This window comes from Cervus canadensis, chromosome 25 (genome assembly GCF_019320065.1).
Source record: "Cervus canadensis isolate Bull #8, Minnesota chromosome 25, ASM1932006v1, whole genome shotgun sequence".
Classification (NCBI taxonomy): Eukaryota; Metazoa; Chordata; class Mammalia; order Artiodactyla; family Cervidae; genus Cervus; species Cervus canadensis.
The window spans coordinates 32,803,783-32,816,551 of record NC_057410.1 but is presented as its reverse complement, the minus strand read 5'-3'; positions in this window follow the sequence as shown (position 1 = coordinate 32,816,551).

Below are 12,769 nucleotides of genomic sequence, written 5' to 3'. Positions count from 1 at the left end.
AGCAAATATGGGTTTCTACTTGATCAGCAGAGAACTACATTTCTACAATTCGGGTTCTGAAACCATGGCAAGATAGGTACAAGTCCTGGCGCAGCAGGGAAGGAGAATGCTTTTAAAGAGAGGGAAAGGAAGTTGGGAGGGCTATAGTAAACAGAGTCCCTGGCGTTTCATTGGCTGAGTCCTTGCTAGGAAAGAAGTGCTTCTCCTCTCCTCTGGGGCTCTGCTATAGTGGCAGGGTGTGGGAGCTCCCCCTTCTGGCCTCCTCACTCATTGATTAATTTTACATACCCAACTTCTGAAAATGGGTTTCTTCTCTCCTATCCCCTTTTTTATATTCCTTGAAAGTGTGTTAGAGCTCACCTATAAAATTATATGGGCCTGGTGATTTTCTTTGCAGGCATGAGAAGATTTTTAAATGCTGATTACATTTTAACAATTTTTCCTAAATGTTCATTTGTGTGTTCTCTCCTTTTCATTTCTGTGTATCTTGATAATTTCCCTTTCTGCCACGATCTCTGGTTTTATTCTTTTGTTCTCTCTTCTAATCTCTTAGATTGGAAGCTTAGCTTATTAACTTTCAGGCATTACTTTTCTTTCTAACATAAGCATTGAAAACATGCATTTTCCTCTCCAGGAAGTATTTTTTAAAATTTTCAAACATACACTATTAAAAAAAAAATCTTTTAAAATGCATTTCTAAGTCAACTGCATTGTTTGTAAAGAATATGGTCTGTATACACCAGTTTTTTAAAAAAACTTATTCAAACTTGCCCAAACAGTTTGGCCATATACCTGAATAGTTTTCACATAAATGCTTTAGGGGCACTTGACAGGAATGTATGGAATCCAGCTGTCAGGTGTAGGGGTCTATATGTAACCAATAGATGAAGTTTGTTACTGTACTTTTCAAATCATCTATATTCCTACTGATGCCTTTTATGATTGCTTGATTAAATCTTGATATAATATATCAGAATCTCCCACTGTGCTGGTGGATTTGTTAATTCTTCTTATAGTTCTGGCAACTTTTACTTTATGTGTTTGTTTTTTTTTTTTTGGCTGTTCCGGGTCTCACACACACAAGACCTTCACTGCAGCATGTGGGATCTAGCCACCTGCCCAGGGATCACACCTAGGCCCCCCTGCATCAAGAGCACAGAGTTTTAAGCACTGGGGCCACAAGGGAAGTTTCTGCTTTATGTCCTTTAAAGTTGTGCTAAGAGGCCTTTACAACTTTAGAATTATCAAATTTTGATGATGTGAATCATCTATCAATGTTTTTACCATTATTTCAGTAACATTTTTTTTAAATTTTAAGGTCTAAAGTGAATATAGTCATACCATCTTTACTTTAGGCCCCTTCCCTGGTGGCTCAGATGAAGAATCCACCTGCAGTGAGGAAGATCTGGGTTTGATGCCTGGGTTGGGAAGATCCCCTGGAGAAGGGAACGGCTACCCACTCCAGTATTCTGGCCTGGAGAATTTCATAGACAGAGGAGCCTGGCAGGCTGTAGCCCATGGGGTCGCAAAGAGTTGGACATGACTGAGCAACTTTCACTTCACTTCACCTTTATTTTGGTCATTATTTGTTTTAGTACATTTTTTTTTTAACACCCTTTGCATTTTAGTCTCTCTTTTAATGATTTAGACAGTGGTGTACTGGCAAATGCTTAACAACCAGCTCTCTGGGAAGGCAAGGTAGAATCTGATTTGTAGAATTGATTGATTTCTTTTGTATCAATACTCCCACCTGAGATTGCTAGATAAAGTTCAGGCTGCCCAGGTAAATCTGAACTGCAGATAAACAATTAATTATTTTTAATATAAGTGTATCCCAAATAGTGCATGGAATACACATTTAAAACATATTTGTTGTATCAGTGCCAAAATGGGGACCTCCTGGGGAGATCACGCCAAGGAATATTCCCTGGGCCCTCTGCCACTAGTGTCCTTATCTCTACAGTGAGCCACAGCCCACTCACATCCCAGGAGATCCTCCAAGACCTGCAGAGGTAGCTGACACCTCCTAAAGCACTGAAATATACTTGCAAACCAGACAACACTAGGACAGGATGACCGAGGCTGATGCCATTCATAACTGGAGATTTCACAGCCCTGTTTCTAGCCAGGAGTCTCATGGTCCCTGATTGCTAAATACAATCTTCATTGTATTTAGAATCTGTGGCTTCACACAAAGCAATGGAAGCCACAGTCCAGACACTATGGTAGGACAAGGCGGCCTCTCTCAAGGTGTGGAATGTGAGTCCACATTCTCAAAGACTTTTTTAATGGAAACATCCTAACATACATAGAAGTAGTAGAAAGACTAGTATAATGAACCCCTAGGTATCAATCACCCAGCTTCTGCTATTGTCAACATGGGTCAATTGTACTTCCGCTCTCCCTGTCCCACATTTTTCCTGAGGCTGGAGTGCTTAAAGCAAACCCCAGATGCACCATCGTGTCACTAGTGATTGTTTCAGCCAGCCACAAGACGGATGACAGGTTTTTACATAACTGCAATGCTGTCATCACCCCTAACAAAAATAACCCTAAAAATATCTAATATTTAGTCCATATTCAAGTTTTCCAGATTGTGTCAAAGATGGCTATTTGCAAATACAGCAGTTTGTTAGAAGAGTGTTTGCAAAATTCATTTGGCTCCAAACTCCATAATGATGGCACTTCACACATTTGCTTCTTGGATGGGCTATAAGGAGCACAGAGACAGGAAATACCTCTTCTTAAAAGCTCCAGAGGTGAGCTGGACACAGACTAGCTCACAGCAGGCCCTCAAGATGAGTGCAGGTACCCTGCTAATCTCTGTACTGGGTCCAGTAGCCCTGGGTGGGATGGGCCCTACGTGTACACCATGGAGTATTGCTCAGCAATGAAAAGGAACAGGCTGCTGATACTCATAATAGCAGGTATATGTTTGCAGAGAATTATGCTGAGTGAAAAAATCCAATCCCAAAAGGTTACAAGCTATATGGTTCCCTTTATATAACTTTCTTGAAATAAAAGTATAGAAATTTTTTTTAAAAGTATTGAAATATTGTGGGGAAAAAACATATTTACTGTTTATTTGAAATTCAAATATTACCATTGCCAGTATTTTTACTTGCTAAATCTGGCAACCCTACTCTCACCAACATGATATCATTGAATGCAAAGTTGGGAGATGTCCACAATAACTTGCTTTTTATTTTTTTTTTAACAACTTGCTTTTTAAAAAGAACTTATTGAGATAAAACTCACATACCATACTGCAGTCAAAGCTATGGTTTTTCCAGTAACCATGCATGGATGTGAGAGTGGGACCATAAAGAAGGCTAAGAGCCAAGAAATTGATGCTTTCGAACTGTGGTGCTGGAGAAGACTCTTGAGAGTCCCTTAGATAGCAAGGAGATCAAACCAGTCAATCCTAAAGGAAATTAACCCTGAATATTCATCGGAAGCTCTGATGCCGAAGCTGAAGCTCCAATACTTTGGCCACCTGATGCAAAGAGCCAGTTCATTTGAGAAGACCCTGATGCTGGGAAAGATGCAAGAGAAGGGGGCAACAGAGAATGAGATGGCTGGATGGCATCACTTACTCAATGGATGTGAGTTTGAGCAAACTCCAGGAGATAGTGAAGGACAGACAAGCTTGGCATGCTGCAGTTCATGGAGTCACAAAGAGTCAGACACAACTTAGCAACTGAACAACAACATTCATGCAATTCACCCATTTAAATGTGCAGTTAAATGGTTTTAATAGTTACATATTATGCAACCACTACAACCAATTTTAAAACATTTTCACCATGCCAAAAAGACTCATTAGCAGCCACTAACCTTAACCACTACCTCCATTCCTAATTGGTAACCTTTAATTTATTTTTTGTCTTTGAACATGTCATATAGATGGAATCACAACAGTATGTTTCTTGTGACTATCTTCTTTCACTTAGCAAATGTTACAAAGTCCATATATAGTAGCGTGTATCAATACTTTATTCCTTTTTATTACTGAATAATATTTTGCTGTATGGATAGGCCACATTTATTTATGGATACTTTATAAGTTGATGGGCATTAGGTTGTTTCTCCTTTGGGGCTTTTATAAATAATGCTGCGGTAATAGTCTGCTCCTAAAGGCTGGTAAGAACTACAGCGAGGCAGCTCCAGTACCCTACTGATTTTAGGTGTGTCTCTTGAAGTCAACACACAGCTCTATATTATAATGCTCACTATTGTACCCACAGTTCCTAATTTAGTGCCTAATACTTGATGTTTAGTTAACTTTGGCATATTGTACACCTGAATAAAGTATTCAGCACAGCGGTGAAAAAGGAGGTGTTTCTCAAGGACCTACTAGACACCACTGGGAATTCTACTCAATGTTACATGGCAACTGGAAGGGAGAGGAGTTTGGGGGAGAAAGGATACATGCTGAGGGCTTTGCTGCGCAGATGCTGTGAAAGTGCTGCACTCAAAACGCCAGCAAACGCGGAAAACTCAGCAGTGGCCACAGGACTGGAAAAGGTCCGTTTTCACTCCAATCCCAAAGAAAGGCAATGCCACAGAATGCTCAAACTGCTGCACAGTTGCACTCATCTCACACGTTAGCAAAGTAATGCTCAAAATTCTCCAAGCCAGGCTTCAGCAATACATGAACTTCCAGATGTTCAAGCTGGTTTAGAAAAGGCAGAGGAACCAGAGATCAAATGGCCAACATCCGCTGGATCACTGGAAAAGCAAGAGAGTTCCAGAAAAACATCTATTTCTGCTTTATTGACTATGCCAAAGCCTTTGACTGTGTGGATCACAATAAACTGTGGTAAATTCTTAAGGAGATGGGATACCAGACCACCTGACCTGCCTCTTGAGAAATCTGTATGCAGGTCAGGAAGCAACAGTTAGAACTGGACATGGAACAACAGGCTGGTTCCAAATAGGAAAAGGAGTACGGTAAGGCTGTATATTGTCACCCTGCTTATTTAACTTATATGCAGAGTACATCATGAGAAATGCTGGGCTGGAGGAAGCACAAGCTGGGATCAAGATTGCCGGGAGAAATATCAATAACCTCAGATATGCAGATGACACCACCCTTATGGCAGAAAGTGAAGAAGGACTAAAGAAGCTCCTGATGAAAGTGAAAGAAGAGAGTGAAAAAGTTGGCTTAAAGCTCAACATTCAGAAAACTAAGAACATGGCATCTGGTCCCATCACTTCATGGGAAATAGATGGGGAAACGGTGGCTGATTTTATTTTTCTGGGCTCCAAAATCACTGCAGATGATGACTGCAGCCATGAAATTAAAAAATGCTTACTCCTTGGAAGGAAAGTTATGACCAACCAAGACAGCATATTTAAAAGCAGAGACATAAAAATAAATAAATAAAAAAAAATAAAAGCAGAGACATTACTCTGTCAACAAAGGTCCGTCTAGTCAAGGCTATGGTTTTTCCAGTGGTCATGTATGAATGTGAGAGTTGGACTATAAAGAAAGCTGAGCGCTGAAGAATTGATGCTTTTGAACTATGGTGTTGGAGAAGACTCTTGAGAGTCCCTTGGACTGCATGAGATCGAACCAGTCCATCCTAAAGGAGATTAGTCCTGGGTGTTCATTGGAAGGACTGATGTTGAAGCTGAAACCCCAATACTTTGGCCAGCTCATGTGAAGAGCTGAATCATTTGAAAAGACCCTGATGCTGGGAAAGATCAAGTGCAGGAGGAGAAGGGGATGACAGAGGATGAGATGGTTGGATGGCATCACCGACTCAATGGACTTGAGTTTGAGCAATCTCCGGGAGTTGGTGATGGACAGTGAGGCCTGGCGTGCTGCGGTTCATGGGGTCGCAAAGTTGGACATGACTGAGCGACTGAACTGAACTGAACTTAAACTATCACAACATTGTCAATTGGCTATACTGCAATAAGAAAATAAAAAGTAAAAAAAAAAAAAGAATGAAGTGCTTCTGAGTCATTTAAATCTCAGACGTTCCACCCATGTGAATACAGAAAGGCTAGCACGTTACTTAACTTTTCTAAGCCTTAGTTTTTTGCTGCTATAATGTCATGAACAGTAGTATTCCCTTCAGTAGCACTTTGTGAGCACTTAACACTCTCCTGGCACATTTTAAATACCCAGGAATAATGGTTATTGTTGTTATTTGTGCAGAACAAATTGTCACATGCATTTCTCTTCTGTTAAGGAGGTAGAATGTTTTCAGTTTATTGGAAATAGGTGTTTCTTTTGGACTTTTCTCTTCATGTCTTCTGCCCATTTTCTGCAACTATGTTTGAAAAAGTGAAAGTGAAATTGCTCAGTCCTGTCCGACTCTGCGACTCCATGGACTATAGTTCTCCAGGCTCCTCTGTCCATGGGATTTTCCAGGCAAGAGTAGTGGAGTGGGTTGCCATTCCCTTCTCCAGGGGACTGGGAGCTAATTATGCACTAAGCTCAGTGGGTTGGGAAGATCCCCTGAGTAATAAGTTCTACTCTTTTCCATTCTGAATGCTGCCACACGGTCTGGGCCACCATTGTCTTTTGCCTTTTTCTGTAAATTGCTATTCTAATCACAGCCAGAATGTTCATATTTAAACATAAACTAGATATTTTTTCTAAACATATACTAACACTAGCATATAGACCACTAACCATATAAGTCTTATGCTCTATTTTCACTTAACTCTATACATTGAGCCTCTCTATGTTCAAATATTGCATGGAACACACATATTTTGTTTTTTTAGAAAAGTATTCCTTGGTAATCTGAAATTCAAATGTAATTGAATGTCATGTATTTTTATTTGCTGAACTGCACAGTCCTACTTCTATTTTTGGTTCAAGGTTCTAGCCTTTTCTCAGGAGAAGGATTAAGGAGACTTGAGGAGGAAGTATCCAATTCTATTAAGGGTAGAACCTGATTGTGTTATATATTACTTCTGTTGATAGCCCATGGCCATAACTTAGTCATTTGGCCACATAGAATGTCTATGAAGGCTTGGACATATAGCCTTTATCTGAGCTGGTATTAGCCAGCTAAAATCCTATCACCATGGAAGAAGGGAAGAATAAATATGAAGGAACAACTAGTTTCCTAGACAGGAAATATTGGTAGGGATAACAATCTTTGGATATAGTCTTGGTAGGACTATTATTGTTGTTGTGTTCAGTCCTTAAGTCATGTTTGACTCTTTGTGACCCCATGGACTATAGCCCACCAGGCTCCTCTGTCCATGGGGTTTTCCAGGCAAGAGTACTGAGTGGATTGCCATCTCCTTCTCCAGGGGATCCCGCCACCCAGGGATGGAACCTGTGTCTCCAGTGTCTCCTGCAGTAGCAGGCGGACTCTTTACCACTAAGCCACCAGGACTATCACTCAGTTCGGTTCAGTTCAGTTGCTCAGTCCTGTCCGGCTCTTTGCAACCTCATGGACTGCAGCATGCCAGGCTTCCCTGTCCGTCACCAACTCCCGGAGCTTGCTCAAACTCATGGTCTTTGAGCTGGTGACACCATCCAACCATCTCATCCTCTGTCGTCCCCTTCTCTTCCCACCTTCAATCTTTCCCAGCGTCAGGGTCTTTTCAAATAAGTCAGCTCTTCAAGTCAGGTGGCCAAAGTATTGGAGTTTCAACTTCATCATCAGTCCTTCTAATGAACACCCAGGACTAATCTCCTTTAGGATGGACTGGTTGGATCTCATTGCAGTCCAAGGGAATCTCAAGAGTCTTCTCCAACACCATAGATCAAAAGCATCAGTTCTTTGGCACTCAGCTTTCTTTATAGTCCAAGTGGCACATCCATACGTGACCACTGGAAAAACCACAGCCTTGACGAGACGGACCTTTGTTGGCAAAGTAATGTCTCTGATTTTAATATGCTGTCTAGGCTGGCCTTCCTTCCAGGGAGTAAACGTCTTTTAATTTCATGGCTGCAATGACCATCTGCAGTGATTTTGGAGCCCGCCAAAACTAAGCCTGTCATTGTTTCCACTGTTTCCCCATCTATTTCCCATGAAGTGACGGGACCAGATGCCATGATCTTAGTTTTCTGAATGTTGAGCTTTAAGCCAACTTTTTTACTCTTCTCTTTTACTTTCAAGAGTCTCTTTAGTCCTTCTTCACTTTCTGCCATAAGGGTGGTGTCATCTGCATATCTGAGGTTATTGATATTTCTCCCGGCAATCTTGATCCCAGCTTGTGCTTCCTCCAGCCCAGCATTTCTCATGATGTACTCTGCATATAAGTTAAATAAGCAGGGTGACAATATACAGCCTTACCGTACTCCTTTTCCTATTTGGAACCAGCCTGTTGTTCCATGTCCAGTTCTAACTGTTGCTTCCTGACCTGCATACAGATTTCTCAAGAGGCAGGTCAGGTGGTCTGGTATCCCATCTCCTTAAGAATTTACCACAGTTTATTGTGATCCACACAGTCAAAGGCTTTGACATAGTCAATAAAGCAGAAATAGATGTTTTTCTGGAACTCTCTTGCTTTTCCAGTGATTCAGCGGATGTTGGCCATTTGATCTCTGGTTCCTCTGCCTTTTCTAAACCAGCTTGAACATCTGGAAGTTCATGTATTGCTGAAGCCTGGCTTGGAGAATTTTGAGCATTACTTTACTAGCATGTGAGATGAGTGCAACTGTGTGGCAGTTTGAGCATTCTTTGGGATTGGAATGAAAACTGACCTTTTCCAGTCCTGTGGCCATTGCTGAGTTTTCCACATTTGCTGGCATCCTGAGTGCAGCACTTTCACAGCATCATCTTTTAGGATTTAAAATAGCTCAACTGGAATTCCAACATCTCCACTAGCTTTGTTCATAGTGATGCTCTCTAAGGTCCATTTGACTTCACATTCCAGGATGTCTGGCTCCAGGTGAGTGATCACACCATTGTGATTATCTGGGTCATGAAGATCTTTTTTGTACAGTTCTTCTGTGTATTCTTGCCACCTCTTCTAAATATCTTCTGCTTCTGTTAGGTCCATACCATTTCTGTCCTTTATTGAGCCCATCTTTGCATGAAATGTTCCCTTGGTTTTTCTAATCTTCTTGAAGAGATCTCTAGTCTTTCCCATTCTATTGTTTTCTTCTATTTATTTGCACTGATCACTGAGAAATGCTTTCTTAGCTCTCCTTGCTATTCTTTGGAACTCTGCATTCAAATGGGTATATATTTCCTTTTCTCCTTTGCTTTTCACATCTCTTCTTTTCACAGCTGTTTGTAAGGCCTCCTCAGACAACAATTTTGCTTTTTTGCATTTCTTTTTCTTGGGAATGGTCTTGATCTCTGTCTCCTGTACAATATCATGAACCTCCGTCCATAGTTCAGGCACTCTGTCTATCAGATCTAGTCCCTTAAATCTATTTCTCACTTCCACTGTATAATTGTAACGGATTTGATTTAGGTCATACCTGAATGGTCTAGTGGTTTTCCCTGCTTTCTTCAATTTAAGTCTGAATTTGGCAATAAGGAGTTCATGATCTGAGCCACAGTCAGCTCCTGGTCTTGTTTTTGCTGACTATATAGAGCTTCTCCATCTTTGGCTGCAAAGAATATAATCAATCTGATTTTGGTGTTGGCCATCTAGTGATGTCCATGTGTAGAGTCTTCTCTTGTGTTGTTGGAAGAGGATGATTGCTATGACCAGTGCATTCTCTTGGCAAAACTTTATATTAGCCTTTGCCCTGCTTCATTTTGTACTCCAAGGTCAAATTTGCCTGTTACTCCAGGTGTTTCTTGACTTCCTACTTTTGCTTTCCAATCCCCTATAATGAAAAGGACATCTTTTTTGGGTGTTAATTCTAAAAGGTCTTGTAGGTCTTCATAGAACCGTTCAACTTCAGCTTCTTCAGCATTACTGGTTGGGGCATAGACTTGGATTACTGAGATATGGAATGGTTTGCCTTGAAAACGAACCAAGATCATTCTGTCATTTTTGAGACTAAATCCAAGTACTGCATTTTGGTACTTTGTTGACTATGATGGCTACTCCATTTCTTCTAAGGGATTCTTGCCCATGGTAGTAGATATAATGGTCATCTGAGTTAAATACACCCATTCTAGTCCATTTTAGTTCATTGTTTCCTAAAATGTCGATGTTCACTCCTGCCATCTCCTGTTTGACCACTTCCAGTTTGCCTTGATTCATGGATCTAACATTCCAGGTTCCTATGCAATATTGCTCTTTATAGCATCGGACCTTGCTTCTATCACCAGTCACATCCACAACTGGGTATTGTTTTTGCTTTGGCTTCATCTCTTCATTCTTTCTGGAGTTATTTCTCCACTGATCTCCAGTAGCATATTGGGCACCTACTGACCTGGGGAGTTCATCTTTCAGTGTCCTATCTTTTTGTCTTTTCATACTGTTCACAATCACAGAAACTAACGAGTCTAATCACACGGACCACAGCCTTCAAAGTTCATTCATCCTGACTGCGGTGACCTGAAGAAGCTAATCATTTGGCTTCACTCTACTTAGATCTCTTAGGTTTCTGGTTCCTGAACTTGCCCTGGGTCTACCTTCAGAGATTTAGATTTTCCTTTGATTCTGTAAAATATCCTTTCCCCCACCAATTATGTTGTTTAGAATTGGTTTGTGCAACTAGGAATTATAGAACTTTAACTGATCAAAGAGGGCTTCCCTCATAGCTCAGTTAAAGAATCCTCCTGCAATGCAGGAGACCCTGGTTCCATTCCTGGGTCAGGAAGATCCCCTGGAGAAGGGATAGGCCACACTCCAGGATTCTTGGGTTGCCTTGTGGCTCAGCTGTTAAAGAATTTGCCTGCAATGTGGGAGACCTGGGTTTGATCCCTAGGTTGAGAAGATCTCCTGGAGAAGGGAAAGGCTACCCACTCCAGAACAGAATGCCTGATGAACTATGGACGGAGGTTCATGACATTGTACAAGAGACAGGGATCAAGAGCATCCCCATGGAAAAGAAATGCAAAAAAAGCAAAATTGCTGTCTGAGGAGGCCTTACAAATAGCTGTGAAAGGAAGATATGAAAAGCAAAGGAGAAAAGGAAAGATTTACTCATTTGAATGCAGAGTTCCAAAGAATAGCAAGGAGAGACAAGAAAGCCTTCCTCAGCGATCAATGCAAAGAAATAGAGGAAAATAACAGAATGGGAAAGACTAGAGATCTCTTTAAGAAAATTAGAGATACCAAGGGAACATTTCATGCAAAGATGGGCTCAATAAAGGACAGAAATGGTATGGACCTAACAGAAACAGAAGATATTAAGAAGAGGTGGCAAGAATACACAGAACTGTACAAAAAAGATCTTCATGATCCAGATAATCACAATGGTGTGATCACTCACCTGGAGCCAGACATCCTGGAATGTGAAGTCAAATGGACCTTAGAGAGCATCACTACGAATAAAGCTAGTGGAGATGATAGAATTCCGGTTGAGGCTATTTCAAATCCTGAAAGATGATACTGTGAAAGTGCTGCACTCAGTATGCCAGCAAATGTGGAAAACTCAGCAATGGCCACAGGACTGGAAAAGGTCAGTTTTCATTCCAATCCCAAAGAAAGGCAATGCCACAGAATGCTCAAACTGCCACACAGTTGCACTCATCTCACATGCTAGTAAAGTAATGCTCAAAATTCTCCAAGCCAGGCTTCAGCAATACGTGAACCATGAACTTCCAGATGTTCAAGCTGGTTTAGAAAAGGCAGAGGAACCAGAGACCAAATGGCCAACATCTGCTGGATCACTGAAAAAGCAAGAGAGTTCCAGAAAAACATCTATTTCTGCTTTATTGACTATGCCAAAGCCTTTGACTGTGTGGATCACAATAAACTGTGGTAAATTCTTAAGGAGATGGGATACCAGACCATCTGACCTGCCTCTTGAGATATCTGTATGTAGGTCAGGAAGCAACAGTTAGAACTGGACATGGAACAACAGGCTGGTTCCAAATAGGAAAAGGAGTACGGTAAGGCTGTATATTGTCACCCTGCTTATTTAACTTATATGCAGAGTACATCATGAGAAATGCTGGGCTGGAGGAAGCACAAGCTGGGATCAAGATTGCCGGGAGAAATATCAAGAACCTCAGATATGCAGATGACACCACCCTTATGGCAGAAAGTGAAGAAGGACTAAAGAACCTCTTCATGAAAGTGAAAGAGGAGAGTGAAAAAGTTGGCTTAAAGCTCAACATTCAGAAAACTAAGATCATGGCATCTGGTCCCATCACTTCATGGCAAATAGATGGGGAGAGAGTGGAAACAATGTTAGGCTTTATTTTTTTGGGCTCAAAAAATCACTGCAAATGGTCATTGCAGTCATGAAATTAAAAGATGCTTACTCCTTTGAAGGAAAGTTATGACCAACCTAGATAGCATATTAAAAAGCAGAGACATTACTTTGCCAACAAAGGTCCGTCTCGTCAAGGCTATGGTTTTTCCAGTGGTCATGTATGGATGTGCCACTTGGACTATAAAGAAAGCTGAGTGCCTAAGAATTGATGCTTTTGAACTGTGGTGTTGGAGAAGACTCTTGAGAGCCCCTTGGACTGCAAGGAGATCCAACCAGTTCATCCTAAAGGAGATCAGTCCTGCATGTTCATTGAAAGGACTGATGCTGGAGCTGAAACTCCAATATTTTGGCCACCTGATGCGAAGAGCTGACTCATTGGAAAAGACCCTGATGCTGGGAGGGATTGGGGGCAGGAGGAGAAGGGGATGACAGAGGATGAGATGGTTGGATGGCATCACCGACTCAATGGACATGAGTTTGAGTAAACTCCAGGAGTTG